This window comes from Aulonocara sp. 'chitande type north' Nkhata Bay, linkage group LG14, assembly GCF_057382095.1.
Source record: "Aulonocara sp. 'chitande type north' Nkhata Bay isolate Kocher_YH1m ecotype deep benthic linkage group LG14, A_spYH_male_GT1.1, whole genome shotgun sequence".
In the NCBI taxonomy this organism is placed as follows: domain Eukaryota; kingdom Metazoa; phylum Chordata; class Actinopteri; order Cichliformes; family Cichlidae; genus Aulonocara; species Aulonocara sp. 'chitande type north' Nkhata Bay.
This window is the reverse complement of record NC_141357.1, coordinates 37,228,009-37,252,062: the sequence shown is the minus strand read 5'-3', so window position 1 is coordinate 37,252,062 and position 24,054 is coordinate 37,228,009. Positions and strand designations below refer to the sequence as shown.

The window sequence follows — 24,054 nt, the reverse complement described above, 5'->3', positions numbered from 1 at the left end:
AACACATGAACATAGAACACAAGACTTTCTTCAAAATGCCACAGGAAACATGGAAACTAGACATGACAACACAAGCTTAACAGACCTAAAACACATAATAAATTAGACAAGAACCCAAACACAGAAACCAAGAAAACAATAATAATGGCTTACTTTAACCTCACCTAAAAGCTAAATAGGAATAACACATGAACTATAATCACAAATCTAACACATACCTTGTGTGCCACAGACTGCTCCCAAACACGAGGGGACAAGTAATGCCTCTAAAACACTTAAGTTGGCTTTATTAAACGTTAGATCTTTAGCTGGGAAAACATTTTTAATTAATGATTTAATCACTGAGCACAGCCTTGATTTTATGTTTTTAACTGAAACTTGGTTGGACCAAAGTAACAGTGGAGCTGTTCTCATCGAGACGACCCCCCCTAACTACAGTTTTATCAGTGAGGTCAGGGCGAGCAGGAGAGGAGGAGGGGTTGCTGTCTTATTTAATGAATCATTTCAATGTAAGCAGCTATCTCCTGGAAGTTTTCAGTCTTTTGAATATGTGGCTTTACAGCTGAAGGCCCCATCCAAAGTTGTGTTTCTTAATGTTAACAGGCCTCCCAAATACTGCACAGACTTTTTTAATGACCTCGGTGAACTGCTGTCTGTGATCTGTGTTGATTTCGACTGTGTAATTATTGCTGGGGATTTTAACATTCATGTGGACAACCCTCAGGACAAAGGGACTAAAGACCTGAGTAACACTCTGGGCAACTTTGGGCTGACTCAGCATGTAACAGAGGCCACACATAATAGAGGACACACTCTTGACCTACTGATCTCCAAGGGCCTGAGCATTTCAGAGGTTACTGTGTCTGATGTGGGCGTGTCTGATCATTACTGTGTTTTCTTTGAAAGTAAAATCTCAGCCCACAGAAATATGTCAACAGCAGTGATCACAAAACGGTGTATAACTGAACACAGTAGTGCGATTTTTAACCAGGTCTTCCCATTAACACCTGACCTGTCCAGAGGGTCAGTCAATGAGCTCGTCAATAGCTTCAATGCAAACATATTAAATGTAATGGATACTATTGCTCCCATTAAGGTGAAGGTTATCTCTGGAAGGAAAAAGTCTCCATGGAGAAACTCCACACTGGTGAAAAATGAAAAAAGAGAGTGTAGGAAAGCTGAGCGCAGATGGAGAAAAACAAACCTCCAGGTTCATTATGACATCTATAAAGAGAAACTTCACAATTATAATTTACAACTGAGGAATGCAAGAAGGTCCTACTTCTCTGACATCATCACTAAAAACAGTCATAATGCTCGGGTCTTATTTTCTACAGTTGACAGGCTAACAAACCCTCCTGTGCCAGTGGCAGCTGAACTTCATTCGACCATGGCCTGCAATGACTTTGCCAAATTCTTCACTGAAAAAATCCAAAAGATTAGACAAGCAATTGGTACATCAACAGCAGATCCAGAACATGTACTGTGTCCACCAAAAAACTGTTTAAACACCATGAAACAGTTTCACCCGATTAACAGCAAAGACCTGGAGGACATCTTAGGTCAACTGAACTCCTCCTCCTGCTGTTTAGATGTCCTGCCAACAAGTTTTTTCAAAAAGGTCTCAAAGACTTTAGAGTCAGACCTGTTACAGATCGTCAACTTTTCTTTATTATCAGGTGTGTTTCCAGAATCACTAAAAACTGCTGTAATAAAACCTATACTGAAAAAGGACAATCTTGACAAGACACAAATGAACAACTACAGGCCGATCTCAAATCTCCCATTTTTAAGTAAGATCATTGAAAAAGCAGTTTCTCAACAGCTCAATTACTTCTTAACACAGAATAACTGCTATGATGCCTTCCAGTCAGGTTTTAGACAGAACCACAGCACTGAAACCGCTCTGACCAAAGTGTTTAATGACATATGTCTGAATACAGACAGTGGAAAAATGTCAGTCTTAGTTTTACTGGATCTCAGTGCAGCATTTGATACAGTTGACCACAACATATTACTCAAACGACTGGAGAACTGGACAGGTCTTTCAGGAACTGTACTAAACTGGTTCAAAACATACGTAGAAAACAGGAAATACTTTGTATCAATAGGTAACTTCACATCTGAGCAGACAAGTATCACATGTGGAGTTCCCCAAGGTTCCATCTTGGGACCCCTTCTGTTTAACATTTACATGCTCCCACTGGCACAGATTATAAAGAACAACAAAATAAACTATCATAGCTATGCAGATGACACACAAATATATATCACAATGTCACCAGGAGACCAAGGCCCTATACAGGCTCTTGGTAAATGCATTGAGAAAATTAATGACTGGTTGTGCCACAATTTTCTCCAGCTAAACAAAAACAAAACTGAGGTAATAGTCTTTGGCGCCAAAGAAAAACGATTACAGGTCACCAGAGAACTTCAATCTATACACCTAAAAACCACAAACCAGGCGAGAAATTTGGGTGTAGTGATGGATGCAGACCTAAACTTAGAAAAACACATTAAGACAATAACAAAGTCAGCTTACTATCACCTCAAGAATATTTCAAGGATAAAAGATCTGATGTCTCAACAGGACCTGGAAAAAGTCCATGCATTCATCTTTAGTAGGCTTGATTACTGTAACAGCATCTTTACAGGTCTACCTAAAAATCAGTCAGACAACTACAGCTCATTCAGAACTCTGCTGCTCGAGTCCTCACTAAGACCAAAAAAGTGGACCACATCAGTCCAGCTCTGAGGTCTTTACACTGGCTGCCTGTCCGTCAGAGGATAGACTTTAAAGTTCTGATGCTGGTCTATAAAGCTCTGAATGGTTTAGGACCAAAATACATCAGTGACCTCCTGACCCAATATGAACCTTCCAGATCCCTCAGGTCATCTGGATCCGGTCTTTTATCAGTTCCCAGAGTCAGAACCAGACACGAAGAAGCTGCATTCAGCTTTTATGCTCCTTATATCTGGAACAAACTCCCAGAAAGCCTCAGATCAGCTGAAACACTCAGTTTATTTAAATCCAGGTTGAAGACTCACCTGTTCTCAGCTGCATTTGAATAAAGCACCAAATCCACAGTTTTAAGCTTCAATTTCAAAACTTACATTTAACTACTGATTTTATCTACTGTTCTGATTTTATCTGTTTTGATTTTATATACTGTTTTGTTTGTTTGTTTGTTTGTTTGTTAATTAGTTAGTTTGTTTGTTTGCGTGTTTTAATCAATTTTAAATCATGCTTTTTATTTGTTTTTGTTTCTAATGTCTCTGTAAAGCACTTTGAATCACCTTGTTGCTGAATTGTGCTATACAAATAAACTTGCTTTGCCTTGCCTTGCCACAGATGTAATATCATCTACAGCAGGGGTCGGCAACCCGCGGCTCCGGAGCCGCATGCGGCTCTTTAGTCTTTATTTTGCGGCTCCGGGTGGTTTGGGAAAATAAATTAGAAGTATTTATTTTATTTGTGTTTAGTTCTCTTTTTAACTTGTAGTTCTAAATTGGAAGATTATTGTAATTTTGAAATATAATAATAAAATTATATCTTATTATTTTTTCATCGCTCAAAATAAGCGTCACACTCGCGGAAGCCGGTATACCCGCCGAAACGCTGTGCATTTATTGAGACTTTCGACCCCAGGTAGGCCAATTATGGATCTTCGGATCCACATTATGTCGGCAGCCATTCTCCACCGTGAACTATGTTACAAACAAACACAGCTCAAGCCCCACAGATGACAGCTTACAGTCCTGCGTAAAGATGAAACCGATTTGCAGACGCTGTGCGCAGAGGTTCGGGACCATAAGTCTTATTGTATACATATCACGACAGACCCGACGATGTTTGCATGAACACGCTTTTCAGCATCTCTTTATTGACCACTTTTCACACACGGTTGCTGTACGCATACAGCCTGACACATACCAACACAACATCATAGAGAGCACAGACGTTAAGGTGGCGAGGCGTGATTGCGGGTGGCGCTCAGGTGCGTCCAACTCCCATGCAGCGGCACTGCAGACCACACCGCGCCACACACATAAACCAGGTAAAATACATATTTAGGCAGAATTTTGCAAATATCTTTTTTTTTTTTTTTTGTTAGCAGCATAGTGCTTTTTTTCCAATGACTTTTTAAAAGTCAGGTCAAGGCTCCAAAAGCCCAAAGGCGATATGAGGGTGGCAGCTCACAACAGTTTTTGTTTGCTACATGGATCATTTTAGTTCAGCTGGGTGTCTTTCCTTTTGTTATATTTCTTTAAGAGTTCAAAATGTGTTAATTACATAAATAAAATTTTCTCTGTAGCACTTCATGGATTTCATAAGCAACACACCTTAGATGCTCTGTGGATTCTTTTAAAAAGCAGTTAAAAACTTTTCTTTTCAAACAAGCCTTTTGTTGATCTACGTATTTTATATTCTTTACATTATTTACATTTGATCTTTTACATTGTGTATAATGTCTATTGATTGTATTGTTTATTTTAATATGTTTATTGTTTATTTTAATGTTTATTTTAATATGTTCCTAGAGTATTTAAAAGTAGAATGGGAGGCAGAGCCTTCAGTTTTCAGGCCCCTCTTCTGTGGAACCAGCTTCCAGTTTGGATTCAGGAGACAGACACTATCTCTACTTTCAAGATTAGGCTTCGAACTTTCCTTTTTGCTAAAGCATATAGTTAGGGCTTGACCAGGTGACCCTGAATCCTCCCTTAGTTATGCTGCAGTAGGCATAGGCTGCTGGGAGACTCCCATGATGCATTGAGTTTTTCCTTTCCAGTCACCTTTCTCACTCACTATGTATTAATAGACCTCTCTGCATTGAATCATATCTGTTATTAACCTCTGTCTCTCTTCCAGAGCATGTCTTTCATGCGGTTGTCCTTCTCTTACTCCAACCGGTCGCAGCAGATGGCCCCGCCCCTCACTGAGCCTGGTTCTGCCAGAGGTTTCTTCCTGTTAAAAGGGAGTATTTCCTTCCCACTGTCGCCAAAGTGCTTGCTCATAGGGGGTCATATGATTGTTGGGTTTTTCTCTGTACCTATGAAGCGCCTTGAGGTGACTTTTGTTGTGATTTGGCGCTATATAAATAAAATTGAATTGTATTGAATTGAATTCATCACGCTGCAATAGGTCGGCCAAAGCCGACTCCTCGACTCTGTGTTGTATTGTGTTTTTAAGAAGACAAGGACTCTCTGGTTGATCAATACCACTTTATTTCCTGAATGAAAACAACGGTGTTGTATCAGTGCAAAGGGCTGGCCACACACACACCAGAAGAAAACCACATTGTTCCTCCTGTATCCAAAGTTCGACTAATGGATGGTGTCTCCTTTCCAGCACCCTGACATAGACCTTTCAAGGGAGGTTGAGGAGTGTGATTCCCCTATAGATGCAACACACCCTCTGGTCCCCTTTCTTAAAAATGGGAACCACCACCCCGGTCTGCCAATCCAGGGGTATTACCCCTGATCTCCATGCAACATTGCAGAGACGTGTCAACCAAGACAGTCCTACAACATCCAGAGCCTTCAGGAACTCAGGGTGGACCTCATCCACCCCAGGGGCTCTGCCACCAAGGAGTTGTTTAACTGCCTCAGTGACCTCGCCTCTCATCCCTTTCTACCCCAGACTCTGCTTCCTCTGCGTAAGACTTGCCAGTGGAATTAAGGAGGTCCTCGAAGTATTCCTTCCACCGCCCGACAATTTTCTCAGTCGAAGCCAGCAGTGTTCCACCTGCATTATACACAGTGCAGGCAGAGCACCGCTTTCCCCTCCTGAGTCGCCGGACAGTTTGCTACTATGTCTTTGAACCACCGAAAGTCTTTTTCCATGGCCTCTCCAAACTCCTCCCACACCCAAGTTTTTTGTGTCTGCCACACCCCGCGTCACATTCAATTCAATTTTATTTATATAGCGCCAAATCAAAAGTCAGCAAAAGTCGCCTCAAGGCACTTTATATTGTACAGTAGATACAGAGAAAAACCCAACAATCATATGACCCCCTATGAGCAAGCACTTTGTCGACAGTGGGAAGGAAAAACACCCTTTTAACAGGAAGAAACCTCCGGCAGAACCAGGCTCAGCGAGGGGCGGGGCCATCTGCTGCAACCTGTTAAGGAGAGAGAAGGAAGACAGGATGAAAGACATGCTGTGGAAGAGAGACAGAGATTAATAACAAATATGATTCAATGCAGAGAGGTCTATTAACACATAGTGAGTGAGAAAGGTGACTGGAAAGGAAAAACTCAATATATCATGGTAATCACCCAGCAGCATTCCGCTTGGCCTGTCTGTATTTATCAGCTGCCTTCGAAGTCCCACGGGCTAAACAAGCCCAATAGAACTTCTTCAGCTTGGTGACTCCCCTCACCTCTGGTGTCCACCATTTGGTTCGGGGGTTACCGCCAAAACAGGTACCCACCACCTTGCGGCTGCAGCTCAGTGCAGCGGCTTTGGCAATGGTGAACCTGTCCCCAGTCTCCCTCAGGATACTATTGAAGCTCCGCCGTTTTTTTTGTTGAAGATCTCATGGACCTGCTAAGCGTTCCCAGCGCACTTTTACTGTACGTTTAGGCGCGCCAGGTCTGTCCAGTGTCCTCTCCCGTCACCTGATCCAATTCACCACCAGGTGGTGATCAGTTGACAGCTCAGTCCCTCTCTTTACCCGAATCTCCAGAACATACGGCCTTAGGTCTGATGATACGATTACAAAATTGGCCATTGACCTGCGGCCTAGAGCGTCCTGGTGCCACATGCACTTATCGACACTCTTATGTGGTTTGCGAAGAAATCCAATAACAAAACACCGCTTGGGTTCAGATCTTGGGTTCAATCTTTTATACAGTGGCTCGCAAAAGTATTCAGCCCCCTTGAACTTTTCCACATTTTGTCACATTACAGCGTACAACTGGTGTACACGTGAGAAGTGGAACGAAAATCATACATGATTCCAAACATTTTTTTAAAAATAAATAACTGAAAAGTGGGATGTGCGTAATTATTCAGCCCCCTGAGTCAATACTTTGTAGAACCACCTTTTGCTGCAATTACAGCTGCCAGTCTTTTAGGGTATGTCTCTATCAGCCTTGCACATCTGGAGACTGAAATTCTTGCCAATTCTTCTTTACAAAACAGCTCCAGCTCAGTCAGATTAGATGGACAGCGTTTGTGAACAGCAGTTTTCAGATCTTGCCACAGATTCTCGATTGGATTTAGATCTAGACTTTGACTGGGCCGTTCTAACACATGGATATGTTTTGTTTTAAACCACTCCATTGTTGCCCTGGCTTTATGTTTAGGGTCGTTGTCCTGCTGGAAGGTGAACCTCCGCCCCAGTCTCAAGTCTTTTGCAGACTCCAAGAGGTTTTCTTCCAAGATTGCCCTGTATTTGGCTCCATCCATCTTCCCATCAACTCTGACCAGCTTCCCTGTCCCTGCTGAAGAGAAGCACCCCCAAAGCATGATGCTGCCACCACCATATTTGACAGTGGGGATGGTGTGTTCAGAGTGATGTGCAGTGTGAGTTTTCCACCACACATAGCGTTTTGCATTTTGGCCAAAAAGTTCCATTTTGGTCTCATCTGACCAGAGCACCTTCTTCCACATGTTTGCTGTGTCCCCCACATGGCTTGTGGCAAACTGCAAACGGGACTTCTTATGGTTTTCTGTTAACAATGGCTTTCTTCTTGCCACTCTTCCATAAAGGCCAACTTTGTGCAGTGCACGACTAATAGTTGTCCTATGAACAGATTCCCCCACCTGAGCTGTAGATCTCTGCAGCTCGTCCAGAGTCACCACGGGCCTCTGCATTTCTGATCAGCGCTCTCCTTGTTTGACCTGTGAGTGTGGGTGGACGGCCTTGTCTCTGTAGATTTACAGTTGTGCCATACTCCTTCCATTTCTGAATGATCGCTTGAACAGTGCTCCGTGGGATGTTCAAGGCTTGGGAAATCTTTTTGTAGCCTAAGCCTCCTTTAAATTTCTCAATAACTTTATCCCTGACCTGTCTGGTGTGTTCTTTGGTCTTCACTGTGTTATTGCTCCCAATATTCTCTTAGACAACCTCTGAGGCCGTCACAGAGCAGTTGTGGAGCTGCAAAGAATGAGCAAGAATTTCAGTCGCTAGATGTGCAAAGCTGGTAGAGACAGACCCTAAAAGGTGGTTCTACAAAGTATTAACTGAGGGGGCTGAATAATTATGCACACCACACTTTGCAGTTATTTATTTGTAAACAATGTTTGGGATCATGTAAGATATAAGATACCTTTATTAGTCCCACAAGTGGGAAATTTAAGGGGGAAAAAAACAACTCCCCCCAGACTGAGCTCCAATAGGGAGATCAGTTTGAGAACAGAAAAAAAACCCACCTCTGCACATAGCACATGAAAAAACCCTTAATACACCAAAGAAACACATGACAAGTAACAGGGATGGGTAAAGGGTGAGAGGCAGCCAATGTAGACAGTGCATCCGGGCCTGCGGCCTATGCGCTGGTCTCCTTGATCCACCGTCAGCATCGGAAGGGAATAAGCGTCGAAGACGTTTGGAGGGGAAGGGGGGATGAGTGTACATCTGCATGTGTATATATATGTCTGCGTGTGTGTGTGTGTGTGTGTGTGTGTGTGTGTGTGTGTGTGTGTGTGTGTGTGTCCAGTTCAGCTGAGACAGTGTCCTTCGCCCTGACAGGCTAAGTAAACAGTCTTCCAGCCAACCCAGGTGGCCTTGCATAGAATGGGAAGAACAGTCTAAACACAGTCTTTATCAGGGAGTTGTTGTTCAGCCTTTGTTGAGACCGCAGCTGGCGTCGAAGGGATAGCCGCATGAAGTGATGGTGGTTTTTACTTTAGTGCGAACAACTCATGAGAATTTCAAAGCTGTCCGACACTGGTCTCTCAATCTCCCGTTGGAGAGCCGTGAGCTTCTCCATGATGTTAACAACCTTACACTCCATGATGTTATCATTCTTGTGCTCAGAGAACAGATACTTTTCTTTTTTTTTTTTTTGCCTGTCCTGTTTGGTTCTTTTGCCATCAGAATTATTGTCTAAAGGCGAGGAAAGATGCCCAACAGATTTACTTTACCAAATTGACCATCCCAGCCTTGCCGTAATGGTCCATTTGATTCACCTTTTATTGTTTATTTTATTTATTTTTTTATTTTCACTTGCTAGATACGGGACAGACTTGAATGAGGAAAAGAAAAGGGAGAAAGGAAGAGGGGGGAAACAGCGGAGAAGAGGGACAGGGATAAAGGGCAAAAAACAAAAACCAACAAAATAAGCAGACAAAAAATAAATATATCAATCACCTGGATCACCTGTTGAGAAAGAAAAAAGAGAAAACAAGCAGAAGAAAAAAAAGAGAAACATAATAAACATCATCACGATGATCTATGGGAATGAAACTGTAAATACTAAATATTAAACATTATTGTGCAGCACGTAGGATCGACAGCGCACAGTGTGCTTTGAGGTAGGAGCCAAAAAGGGTGTAGTTTGTGTGTGTGATCACCCGTGTGTACACCTGTGAGCATGGACGCGCTTGTTTTTAAAAGGTTCCTTCATGTAATGATCTGCTAGAGGGTGTGGGGGGGCCACAGCCCCGTCCTCCAGGGCATGAAGCAGGTATGGAGGAGATCAAGACTCCAGACATCCAGAGGCCCCCAGAACACAAGAGACCAAGGAAGACCAACAGAGGGGCAGCTGCGCCACTGTCCCAGAAAGAGCTGAGGAGAGTCCCAGATGAGGGGTCACTCAGCAGCCGCGGAGCAGAAGCCAGTGGGGGTTGCAGTGACGTGCCCGTGAGCTCCGCCGGCAGCCAGCTGCGCCAGAGTGACCAAGCCCCAGCCCGAGAGGTCAAGGGCACCCCACCCCCTTGTGGCCCGAGCGAGCCCCAGGCTCCAGGCCCCAACAAGCAGCCACCAAGGAGTGAGCCGGTGTGTACCTGGGCACCCATCCCCGGACACAAAGAACCACCAACGCACCGATATCTGAGGGCGTCTGCCTCCGGCAGGGGAAGTGGTGGGGGGAGATAGGCCTCCATACCTTAGAGGGCCTGAGATGTCCCCAGAGAGGTGGCGTTTGATACCCAACCTGACATATAGACACAGACATACAGGCACACACAGATACAAACATCCATTCCCACCCTCATGCTCTCATATGCAATTATTCAACACTCAACCAACGTGGAGACAGACATAAAGAGACGCTGTACACACAATCACACTCCCCAAGCGTACTCTACAAACCGGGTCTAGGTACCCTTGCCCCTGGAGGGGGAAACTGCACCCAGACCCAGGTGGTGTTACCCTTTTCCCTGCGGTGGGGAGAGGCAGACCGCCCCAACTCCGCAGCAGCAGGGAGGCCCCACACTGCAGACCGCAGTCGGACGGCCAACTCCTCCTCCTAGCCCCCCTGCTCCAGCAGGCCGCAGAGAACGGGGGTGAGAGAAGACTCCAAACCTCCCTCCACCTGCTCATTGTAGTGTTGATGCATGTGTGTTCTAAGGTGCATTTAAACCCCAGGAGGGCATGGAGCTACCTGCCAGAGAGCAGCAGGTAAGCGCATAGTCCCTCCTGATAGCCCTCAATGTCTACGTGTATTTAAAATTGAGAGGTGGGCAACGACGCCAGGGGTGAGGTGTACACCTTGATGGTCTTTTTGGAGTCCATGTAGCGTGCCCACCCCCAAGATCCTATATGTATGTGTTATGAGAGTGTGAGTAATGTGAATGTCTAAGTTGTGAGATAAAATTGAGGCACAAGAAGCCAGAAGGGGACAGAGGGGGGGGGGTAGCCTCCTCTGCACCCTGGTGACACACCTTTACCCCAAGGCCCTGCATGTGTGGGTGATTGTGGTGGAGCGGGAAGAGGGAGGCAGCTGGAGATGGGGAGGAAAGGAGGGAGGGGCAAGTGACCCCTCCCTGGGGCCAGCTCCCCCGCTGACCCCAGTAGGCACCCCCATACGCCGCAACCCGCCAGGGAAAGGGGGCCCAGGCCCATCCAGACCGGGGCCAAGTGCAGCAGCGCCTCCCGGCCCCACAGAGCCTGGGACAGCCCACCTGACCCCACCACAGAGAAAACTACACCCACCCCGTCATCCACTCATCTTCCAGACTACACAAGACAATAGACGCCCAGGCTGAGATCTTCCTCCACCTCTTCTGCATCTCCCCCTACTGCAGATTGAGTTCCTGTACAGAGGAGAGCTCCTGCAAGGTGTAACAACCTCCCCCACCAGTTGAAGCACTGGCGGCACCCTGCGCCAGGGCCGGGCCCCCATACACCCACCCGCCCACAACCCCAGCAACACACCAACCAGGACCCAAGCCCCCGAGGCCCAGCCAGGGCCCCAGCCCAGAGACAGAGCGCCCCCAGAACCTCACGCCCGTCCCGGACCCACCCAGGGGCAGCCAGGTTACCAGGTCAGTAACCCACGTCCGTCAGCACAGACCCTCCCCTAGCCCCACTGCACGCAGCCACGAGGAAACTGTCACCTAAGAGCCAACAGAGCCCCTAATAGGCCATGACCGCTACCCCGGGTTGAGCCCCCCCAAGAAAGATGCTCCTGGGGAACCCCCCGACGCTCTAAGCCTGTCCCTACCCCCACACCAATCACAACAGCGAAGGTGGGACCAAACTATGACCCCCCCACCCCCACTAGGTGATGGAGCTAATCAAAGGAGCCCAGAGCAATTGATCTGATGTGGTGGCAGAGGCTGTATCAAGACTAATGTAATCTAATAGATAATTTCTATATTGGTTAGAATTAAGATTATTTTTATTTTTCCAGTTCATGAGGACTGTTTTCTTGGCTATGCATAGGGCAGTGAAAACCATATGGGCGATATTCTTTTCTGTAGTGACATTATCTAAGCTGCCCAACAAACACACTAAAGGGGAAGTTGGAACGTTACAGTTCAGACACTTTGATAAGTCTTCACATATCTCGTGCCAAAACTTCTGAACTGGTGGACAGAACCAAAGAGCGTGGATATAATTGTCCGATGAATTGGTTTGGCAGTGTGAGCAGTTGTTGGTAGACGTGAAGCCCATCTTGAACATCCGATGACCTGTATAGTGCACTCTATGTAGTATTTTGTATTGAATTAATTGAAGACTGGGATTTCTAATTAGATGAAATGTTTTTAAGCAAATCTGAGACCAGAAGTTTTGGTCTAAGTTAACTGATAAATCCGCTTCCCATTTTGCAATAGGAAGTGATATTGATTCATCTATTTTAGAAAGCATTCTGTATATTTTGGATAGTAATTTGGGGGTTTTAAGAGTAAGAAATTGAACCACACTTGGTGGTGTTTGTAGTTCAACTTGACCCGGTTTAAATTTCTTTTTTACTATGGATTTAATTTGTTGATATTCTAAAAATCTTTTCTTGTTGATCCCATATTGTGCAACTAGTCTGTCAAATGAAATAAATTCTGTTCCTTCTAGTATATGTTCTAAATATTTGATTCCTTTACCACTCCAATCTGAAAAGTTTATGATATTATTGTTTTGTAATATGTCAGGGTTGTTCCAGATAGGTGTACGTTTGCATGGGATTAATGAAGACGCCGTCAATTTTAGAAACTCCCACCATGCTGTCAGAGAAGAGCTGATGTTGACGCTTTTGAAGCATTCATGTCGTTGGATGTTTGAGCTGATAGATCTGAAATCTCTAGATTATTGCAAAGTGCTTGTTCTAGATCTAGCGAAGGTTCATCTAAGAGGGTATGTTTTAGCCATCCTGAGATAAACTGAAGCCTGTTGGCTAAGAAGTAGTGCTGAAAGTTAGGTAGTTCTAATCCTCCTCTATCCTTGGTCTTTTGTAGTGTTTTTAAGCTTATACGTGGGGGTTTATTTTTGCAAAGGAGCTTGGACATACATGAATCTAGAGATCTGAACCAATCTTGTGGCGGTTTAGTTGGGATCATTGAGAATAAATAATTTATTTTTGGTAAGACCATCATTTTTATAGCGGCAACCCTTCCCATGAGTGATATGGGTAAACATTTCCATCTAGCCAGATCATCTTCTACCTTCTTTAAAAGTGGGATATGGTTTAATTTAGTTAGATCTGCAAGCTTGGGAGAAACATTAATACCTAAATATTTTATATTTCCCGATTGCAGTGGTGTAGAAGAGGAATTATGGAGGGAGCAATTAATCAGTAGGACTGTAGATTTTGACCAGTTAATTGAGTAATCTGATATTCTTGCAAAAGAGTTTATCAATTCAATCACCACAGAGATATTGGTTTGTGAATTTTGGAGAAAGAGTAACACATCATCCGCATAAAGGCTGATTTTATGTTCCACGTTCTTGCATTTTATGCCCTTAATTACTGAATTCTGTCTAATTGCTGCTGCTAGTGGTTCAATAAAAATTGCAAACAGTGAAGGGGAGAGTGGGCATCCCTGCCTGGTGCCCCTCAAGAGACAGAAGCTGGAGGATGTTTGGTCATTTGTTCTGACACAAGCTGTTGGGGAATTATATAATATTTTTAACCAGTAATGAAAGAGGATCCAAAACCAAATTTGTGTAAAGTTGCAAATAGAAATTTCCAGTTAACTCTGTCAAATGCTTTTTCTGCGTCTAAAGAGAATATTGTAGTTTCTAGGTTTTTACTGTATCAGTAGTCTATCAATTTAAGTAATCTACTTGTATTTGTTGATGAGTGCCTACCTTTTATGAAACCAGTTTGGTCAGGATGAATTAAGAGGGGGGTTATTTTCTCCAGTCTCTTTGAGAGAGCTTTGCAGATTATTTTAAGGTCTACATTTATAAGGGATATTGGACGATAGCTTGAGGGATATACAGGGTCTTTGCCTGGTTTTAGCAGGAGATTAATGTTTGCAGAATTCATATTTGATGGAAGTCTGCCCTTTTCTTTGATTTCCAACAACGTTCTGTAGAAAACTGGTGCTAGAATCGTCCAGAATTCTTTGTAGAATTCTGCAGGAAAGCCGTCTGGACCTGGAGCCTTATTATTGGGCATACTTATCAGGGCTTCCTGGAGTTCACCTGGTGTCAGTGGTGAATCCAGTGCCATTGCTTGAGTGTCTAATAATTTTGGAAGAGTTATGTTGTCCAAAAACTGATCAATTTCTTTTTTAGATGGGTTTATTTGTGGTGAATACAACGTTTTATAGAAATCCCTGAAAATGTTGTTTATTTGTATCGGTCCATATATTGTGTTCCCAGATGAATCTTGAACAGCACATATAGTTGTTTTTTCTTTATTTATTTTTAGCTGGTTTACTAGAAATTGACCGGATTTATTACCATGTTCATAATTTTGTAAGCATAGTCTTTGTACTAAGAATTTTGTTTTTTTTATCAATTATCTCATTTAATTCTAGTTTTGTTTTGCGTATTTTGTTCAATGTTTCCTGATCTTGGTGGTACACGTAGGCTTCTTCTAGTGATTTGATGTTTTTTTCTAATTCGTGAATATTTTTGTTTTCTTTTTTCTTTTTATGTGATGAGAAAGAAATTATTTTACCTCTCATCACAGCTTTCCCTGCTTCCCATAGAACAGAAGCTGATGTTTCGGGAGTGTCATTATAGTCCAAATATGAAGTCCACTCTTTTTTAAAATATTTAATAAAGTCTTCATCTTTAAGTAGTGATATATTAAATCTCCAGTTTTTACTTGGCGTAGTATTATTCTTGTGCATTGGTGTTAAAGATACAGGACCATGATCGCTGACAGCTATAGGGTGAATCTCAGTGTCTGAAATGTCGTTCAGCAGTGAGCTGCAGACCAAAAAATAATCCAGACGAGAGTAAGAGTGATGGACATGTGAGAAAAAAGTATATTCCTTACTGGTGGGGTGAAGGGAGCGCCATGCATCGCAAAGACCAAAGTCGCTCATATACTGTCTGATTATATTTGTGGACTGCCAATTACACTGAGTTCCTGTTGTATTGAGCCTATCCATGTCTTCATTTAGTCCAAGGTTGAGGTCGCCTCCAAGAACAAGTGTGCCATCTAAGTGTTCAGAGAGTGCACTGAAAAAAACGTGAAAGAATGAGGGATCATCAACATTTGGACCATATACACTTGCAATACATAGCTTTTTATCAAGTATAGATAGTTTAATGATTAAGAATCTGCCCTCTGGATCTATAACTGTATCGAGTACTGTGAAATTAATATTTTTATGTATTAAAATTGCTACTCCCCTTTGTCTAGAATTATAACAAGCTGAGAACACATTAGGAAACTCAGGTGTTTTAAGTTCATTCGAACCTCTAAGAGGTCTGTGGGTCTCTTGAAAAAGGACAACATCTGCCTGTAGTTTTTTGAGTTGGTTAAATACTTTTAACCTCTTTTCTCTGGAGCCAGCTCCATTTATATTCCATGTAACGAACCTCAGTGCACCCATAGATGTTTGTGTATAACTAGAGATGTATGCTGTGTGCGTCGCTTAGACAGGTGGAGAGAATACGTCACTTTTTCATAAATAAAGAGAAGGAGAGAGAGAAAAAATGTGTGGCGAGATGCTCCCTGAGTCTGACTATATGTGTGCATATTTACTAATATGAGTAGGCTTGGCTTAAGTGTGTGTATTCTATACGACTGTGTGCGCTGTCTGACTGAAGTAAATGTGCTGCCGTTGAGCGCATGGTGCGTGTTATGTATGAACCAAGAATTATTCTGTGCTATACAAGCCTTCGCCAGTAGGGGGCACCACGCCCAGTTATGTGTGTGTGTTACTTCTGTGTTATCCCAATAAAGAAGAAGTCAACTTTTAAACAAACTATTGTGTGTGCAGTCTGACTCGGCATAAGCTCTAATAGTGTATTGACACTACAGTGGAAATATAACATAAATTGGCGACCAGTTGTGACGTCTGGAAGACTTGGCCGTCTACTGAGCATGAACTGACTGCGTGGCCGAGTTTGGACGGAAAACGGACGATCGCGTGGTGAATTAGCATCGGAGCTAGCTGCTAGCTGCTTTTTCGCCGACGAGTCAGAAACGACAGTGTTGGCTTTGGACAGCGGATACATCATGGCTGGAATGATTGGGCAGATGGACCCCTTTGATGATGCTGGTGAGCAATGGGCGACGTATATTGAACGTTTTGAGCATTACATCCTTGCTAATGACATTCAGCCTGAGAAACGGGTCCCGGTGCTGCTGAGTGTGATGGGTCCCAAGACGTACAGTCTGCTGCGTAATCTAGTGGCACCAAGCAAGCCTGGGACAATGCAGTATGACAATATTGTGGGTGTTTTGCAAGCTCATTTTGCTCCCAAACCGCTGGTAATAGCTGAAAGGTTCCGGTTCCACAAGAGGAATCAGGGGGAAGAAGAAACGGTCGCACAGTATGTGGCGGTGCTGAAAAGACTGTCAGAACATTGCGAGTTTGGTGCGTATCTGGAAGATGCTCTACGAGACAGATTTGTGTGTGGATTAAAGTGTGAAACTGTGCAGAAGCGTCTTTTGACTGAAAAGGATCTCACGTTTCGCAAAGCAGTTGATTATGCTGTGTCGGCAGAGACGGCAACACGTGAAGTGCAGCAGTTGAGTGGTTCCCTTAAAGTGAATGCGGTGCTGTCACAAAGAGGTGATAAATGCCGCCGCTGCGGGAAAATGAATCATACTGATGATGACTGCTGGTACAAAGACCGTGACTGTCACCAGTGTGGAAGGAAGGGCCACACGAAACGCATGTGCAAAGGTAGAGCCAGAAGCAGCCAAGATTGGAACAAGAAAGAGGGGAAACCTGAGCTGAAAGGCAATGCAGTTAAAAACAGAGCAAAGGACAAAAAGAGGAGAATTCATCATGTTGCTGCAGAGGAGAGTGAAAGTGAAGGAACCAGACCCGACACTGATAGTGAGTTGGAGCTGTATTCTTTGTCACGAAAAGAGAAATATTCACGTATCTCCCTAATGCCTGTAGTTAACGGGAAGAAAATGGAGATGGAGCTGGATACAGGGGCTGCTGTGTCTTTGATTCCATGGGAACAATATAAATGAGCGCCTGGTTCTCTCCTATCTCAAGACCCTCACGGCCCCCCTCCTGGATCCCCTGCGGTTTGCATACAGAGCCAACAGGTCTGTAGATGACGCAATCAACATGGCCCTACACTTCATCCTGCAGCATCTGGACTCCCCAGGAACCTACGCCAGGATCCTGTTTGTGGACTTCAGCTCTGCCTTCAACACCATCCTTCCAGACCATCTCCGAGGCAAGCTTTCCCAGATGAATGTGCCTGATCCCATCTGCCGGTGGATCACTGACTTCCTGACGGACAGGAAGCAGCATGTGAGGCTGGGAAAGAATGTCTCGGACTCCCGGACCATCAGCACTGGCTCCCCTCAGGGCTGTGTTCTTTCTCCTCTGCTCTTCTCCCTATACACCAACTGCTGCACCTCCACCCACCAGTCTGTCAAGCTAATCAAGTTTGCAGATGACACCACCGTTATTGGACTCATCTCGGACGGGGACGAGTCTGCCTACAGGAGGGAGGTTGAACGTCTGGTGTCCTGGTGCAGCCACAACAACCTGGTGCTGAATGCCCAGAAGACAGTGGAGATTATTGTGGACTTCAGGAAGCACACAGCTCCACTCCCCCCCATCATCCTGTCTGACACCCCCATCACCTCTGTGGACTCATTCTGCTTCCTGGGTACCACCATCACCCAGGACCTGAAGTGGGAGCCCACCATCACCTCCGTCATAAAGAAAGCCCAGCAGAGGATGTACTTCCTGAGGCAGCTGAAGAAATTCAACCTGCCAACACGGACGATGATGCAGTTCTACACTGCAATCATCGAGTCCATCCTCACCTCCTCCATCACCGTGTGGTACGCTGGAGCCACTATCAGGGACAAACAGAGACTGCAGCGTGTTGTGCGCTCTGCTGAGAAGGTGATTGGCTGCAGACTCCCATCTCTGCAGGACCTGTACACCTCCAGGACACTGGGGCGTGCAGCTCGGATCTCAGCTGACCCTTCTCACCCTGGACACAGTCTGTTTGACCTGCTCCCCTCAGGCAGGAGGCTCCGGTCCATTCGCACCAGAACCTCTCGCCATAAGAACAGTTTCTTCCCCTCTGCTGTTGGACACATGAACAATAACCGTATGACTGTTCCCACCACTAACACATGACCCTACGCTGTGTTCACTGCATCATTCCATGTTTGGCACTGATCACCACCTGCACTCATGTATATATCATGTATATATCTATCTATCTACTTAGCACTTTTAATTCTTATTCTTATTTTTATTTCATGTCTATTTAAGCGTAATTTATGACAGTATGTTTGCACTGAAGCACCGCAGCAATTTCCTAATGTTGTAAACCTGCTCAACATTTGGCAATAAAACCCTTTCTGATTTCTGATTTCTGATTTCTGAAAAGTATGCTGAGTCAGTTGCGGCTGCAACCCACTGACATCATGCTGAAAACGTACACTGGGGAGCCGCTGGCACCAGAAGGGGTCATCAAGGTTCAAGTTGAACTGAATAAGCAGCGTGCAACTCTACCCTTGTACGTGGTAAAGGTGGATGCTCCACCAGTGTTTGGTAGAGAGTGGCTGAGAGTGATTAAGCTGAACTGGAAAGACTTAAAGATGGTCCATGCCAGAGAGCAAAGCGGAAATGACAATCTGGAGGCTGTGCTAAAGAAACACTCAGCCGTTTTCTCTAAGGAGCTGGGCACAATGAAAGGAATTAAAGCCAGATTGACTCTTAGGCCTGATAGTGTCCCCAAATTCTGTCCACCACATAATGTGCCTTATGCTCTCCGCCCTCGAGTGGAGGCAGAACTGAAACGCCTGACTGAGCTTGGGGTGATCACACCAGTGGAGCATAGTGATTGGGCTACGCCCGTGGTCCCTGTCAACAAGAAAGATGGCTCAGTGAGACTCTGTGGTGATTTCAAGGTCACTCTTAATTCGCAGCTCTGTGTGGATAAGTACCCACTTCCACGCATTGAGGACCTGTTTGCTTCTCTAGCAGGAGGTCAGCATTTCAGTAAGCTAGACTTAGCAAATGCCTACCTACAGATGGAGGTAGAAGAGGAGTCTAAGAAGCTGCTGACTATTTCGACACAAAAAGGGCTGTTCCGTTTCAATCGCTTGCCTTTTGGAGTGGCGTCTTCACCTGCATTGTTTCAGAAGGCTATGGATCAAGTGCTTCTCGGCCTACCATACACCCATTGTTATCTGGATGACATCCTCGTCAGTGGTCCAGATAAACAGACACACCTGAGAACCCTTAAGGCAGTTTTGGGCAGGCTGGAGGACTATGGCCTGCGTCTCAAACAGGAGAAGTGCCTGTTTTTCCAAGAATCGGTGGCATACCTGGACCACATAATTGATGCGGCAGGGTTACACAAATCACCAGAAAAGGTGCGTGCCGTTATGGAAGCTCCAGCACCAGCTGATGTCAGCCAGTTACGTTCTTTTCTGGGAATGCTCAACTATTATGGACGTTTCATACCTGATTTAGCTACGGTCCTGAAGCCGCTGAATGAGCTACTCAGTAAGGAGAAGAAATGGCAGTGGACATCAGCCTGCGAGTCAGCTTTTCAGAAAGCTAAAGAACGTCTGGCCTCACCAAAAATACTCACCCACTACAATCCTGAACTGCCTCTCCATTTGGCATGTGACGCTTCACCATATGGCGTTGGAGCCGTGCTCTCACATGTCATGCCTGATGGCCAAGAACGGCCAATTGCTTATGCTTCACGAACCCTCAGCAAAGCAGAACGAAACTATGCTCAGATCGAGAGGGAGGCGTTGGCAATTGTTTTTGGAGTGCGCAAGTTTCACCAGTATCTCCATGGTAACAAGTTCACCTTGCTCACTGATCATCGCCCACTGACCTCAATTCTGAGTCCAGTAAAAGGTACACCATCAATGGCAGCTGCGCGAATGCAGCGTTGGGCGCTCCTTCTGTCAGCACATAATTACACCTTACAGTATCGGAAGGGGGCACATCACGCCAATGCTGACGGTCTGTCACGTTTACCTCTGCCCCTTGCACAGAAAGAGAAACAGGGAGCGGTTGAGGTATTCTACGCATCTCAGCTGGACACATTACCAGTCAGTGTCGCCGAGATCAGACGTGACACTTTCTCTGATGTCACTTTGTCTCGTGTGCTGGAAATGGTAACAACTGGACGTTTTCCAGCAACAAAGGACACAGATCAAGAGCTGTCACCCTATCTGATGCGCAGACATGAACTCACAATACAGCAGGGATGCCTTATGTGGGGCGTGAGGGTGGTTGTGCCACCTAAGCTGCGCTCTCATGTCCTGAAAGAGCTCCACACTGCACATCCAGGGATGGTGAGGATGAAGAGCTTAGCTCGCAGCTATGTTTGGTGGCCTGGCATTGATTCTCAAATTGAGCTTCAAGCTAAAGCCTGCCACTCTTGTCAGCGTATGTAAAAAGAGCCTGGGTTAGCACCTTTACACCCTTGGCTGTGGCCTTCCTGTCCGTGGGAACGGATCCATGTGGATTTTGCGGGTCCATTTGAAAGTCACATGTACCTGGTGGTGGTAGATGCACATTCCAAGTGGCCTGAAGTGCATATTATGGATAGCACCACAGCTGGTAAAACCATACAAGTGCTACGGGGTCTCTTTAGTCGCCATGGCATTCCCCACGTCCTGGTGAGTGATAACGGACCGCAGTTCTGTTCTGAGGAATTCAGGGTGTTCCTGAAAGCTAATGGAGTCAAACACATCCGCTCCGCGCCGTACCATCCTGCTACTAATGGTTTGGCTGAGCGTTTTGTGCAGACATTCAAGCAGGCACTGAAAGCTTCCAGGGGTACAGCACCTGTGCAACAACGCCTTGACACGTTCCTCTTGACATATCGCAACACTCCCCATGCAACAACTAGAGAAACGCCAGCTATATTGTTCATTGGACACAAGCTGCGCTCTCGACTGGATTTTTTGAAGCCCAGTGTGGCCGGAGCAGTGCGTCGGTCACAAGATGCGCAACAACAACGCCGACAGCAACACTCCAGGGACAGACGGTTCACTGTTGGCGAGCCTGTCCTGGTGCGCGATTATAGGAAGGGAGAGGACAAGTGGACGCACGGTGTCGTACTGGAGAAGACTGGGCCAGTGTCATACAAGGTGAATGTGGGAGCCCAAGGAGTGTGGAAACGTCATGTGGATCAGATGCTGACACGACCTGAGTCAGTATCTCAGCAGGTCACAGTGGATCCTCCGACAAGCTCTCAGTTGTCACCAGCCCAGAGTGGTAGTGACACCATGCTTCACCCTTGTACAACTCTGCAGGAAGAGACTGTTGAACAAGTTATGGGGACCACCGTACCTCCAGAAACACCCCAGTCTCTTAAATCATCACCGACTGACTGTACACAGGTTACAGAGTCTGTAAGACGTTACCCAGTGAGAGTCACCAAGCCACCCGCTCGTTATCGTGATGGATGAGCGTATTAAGTAGTTCAGTGAGAATGTTGGCGTTCAGAGACATTATTCTCAACTAAAAAGAAATTCATACAGAAAGCAACATTAGTTCCAGTTTTCATGAATGTTGTAATAAAAAAAAAAGGGTACTACTTTGGTTATGGGAAATGTTTCTGCGGGTGGTGCCACGGTCGCATAGCTTAGTGGGGAGGAGATGTTATGTATGAACCAAGAATTATTCTGTGCTATACAAGCCTTCGCCAGTAGGGGGCACCACGCCCAGTTATGTGTGTGTGTTACTTCTGTGTTATCCCAATAAAGAAGAAGTCAACTTGTAAACAAACTATTGTGTGTGCAGTCTGACTCGGCATAAGCTCTAATAGTGTATTGACACTACAGTGGAAATATAACAGTGCGTATGTGTCGAAATAAAGGATGTTTGTGGATGCGTGTCGAAGCAGGTGATCGAGGCAGTGAAAGAAAGGTGGGCAGCATAAAAACAAGAGGGGGAAAAGAGAGAGAAAAAAACGAGAAGAAGAAAAAACGTAAACATTCCAATTAAATCACTGACGGAGAGTGACGGTGTTAATTCTGCTATGAAATCACACTTTAAGATGCGATTTGATACCGGTAAGTTAAACAGATGTTAATGCAAGTTAGTGTGAGTGGACAGGGAAAGGGTGTAGCTGATTCTTATCTGGTGTGAGGTTAATACAGCCACGGAGTAATGTTGGGGTCGCGGTGGAGCTGTCCGTCCACGTACAGCCGGTCCACAGCGATGACAGCGCGGGAGCCCTTCTGGATGAAGCCGCGTCGGATTGGGAAGAGGACCCTGCGTCGTTCCAAGATCTCTTTGGGGAACTGGTCGTTCACGCTGAAGTCCATTCCTTTTAATTCCCTGCCGCGGCTTTTCACATGTTGCTTTTGTTTCAAGTGGCCGAATTTGTCCACGATAGGACGTGGTCTCCCAGCCGTAGTCCGAATGGGGCCGAGGCGATGCACCCGATCGAAGACGATGTTCTTCACCGTGTCCTCCGGCAGCTTCAGGTGGGTTTTGATGAAGCTTTTTACCGTGGTCTCAGCGTCCTCTCCAGCGGCTTCTGGAATACCAGAAAATACCAGATTATCATGCATGCTACGAGCAGAGATGGGCAGTCACGCGTTACTTGTAACGCGTTACTGTAATCTGATTACTTTTTTCAAGTAACGAGTAAAGTAAGGGATTACTATTGCAAAATCGGTAATTAGATTACCGTTACTTTCCCGTAGGAATGCTGCGTTACTGCGTTACTAAAACCGTGATTTTTTTGCGAGAATGTCTCATGACAGTGACGTAAGCAAGTGCGCCGTTGGTGACAACAGCTGTGTGCAGATCAACAATGGATCATATATCGATTGTGGGAGAGAGTATGAGCGTGCAGCGTTTAAAGTGTGGAAGTACTGACCTTACTTTGAGTTTGATTCCATAAAAAGTGACAAAAACATTAGCGTCCGTTGTGCGTGGGAAGAAAACTTTTTACAGCAAAAAAACCCCTAAACTTCCAAGCAAGCACCGAGTGTGCAACGACGTAATGGGAAACTCACAGAGAAACTCGCGGATTCTTCAACTGACTGCAGCACACCTGCACCAGGGTAACCCTCCGCCTACCCTGCTCCTGCTTTACAGGTGAAAATAGAGCAAAAGGACCGCTGAGTCTTTGACTTTATTTATTTTCTGCTGTGTTTTACTTGCATCTATTTGAAAGAGTGAGTGTAAACACAAAAAATATTTTATTTTATGTGCTGGAATGTGCAGAAAATAGCTTTAAATGTTAAACTAATTTATTCAAGTCAGAGAATGTTGCATATAATTATATTTTTGCTTGATGCATAAAGTTAAAAGATTAAAACTGATAAAACAAGTTAAAAAAAGAGACTTTTCCATTTGATTACATTTTGTATGATGGATTATGTAGAAAAAGTAGAATTGGGCTGAAAGATCTATCGCTTTATCACCTCTTCAGGTTGTAAATCGTGTTTTTTAAAAGTAACTAAGTAACTAAGTAGCTAAGTAATTAATTACTTTTGAAAATAAGTAATCAGTAAAGTAACGGGATTACTTTTTTGGGGGAGTAATCAGTAATTAGTTACTGATTACTTTTTTCAAGTAACTTGACCAACACTGGCTACGAGCTTGTAGATCAATAACTGTTTCTTTATTTTTTTTATTTTCTCTATTGAGCTGGGTAACATTTTCTGTGAGACATTTCACCGACTCCCTTAGCGTGGCATTTTCAGCAGCAAGCGTTTCCACCTGCTGCTGGCTGAACTCCAGGGATTCTCGCAAGAATTTAAATTCCCGGTGAAGAATCTCCACCAAGGACAGCCTTGTGTCGAAACTGGACAATCACTTGTCGATTGACTCCAGTATGTCAGCAATATCTTTGCCGGCTGGCGATGTTGAGCCGGGGGAATCTGCCGGGCGTTGTCTTTTCGACGACGGCGTCTCAGATTTGGCCGGGGAAGCTGCACACTGGGCCTTCTTCATCACGAGATCCTGAAAGCACTGATCGATGTAATCTTGGAGAGTCTCTAAACTCTCCCCGTTGTTCTCCAGGGTGTTGGAGATTATTTAGACAAATATTGTTA

General features: G+C 44.9%; 1 protein-coding gene across 2 annotated transcripts in view; it reads left to right on the top strand.

Moving 5' to 3' along the window:
* The window catches only part of LOC147315205 (uncharacterized), a 137,104-nt gene that overhangs the window by 8,798 nt on the left and 104,252 nt on the right, over positions 1-24,054 (top strand). The gene's annotated exons all lie outside the window — the stretch shown is intronic.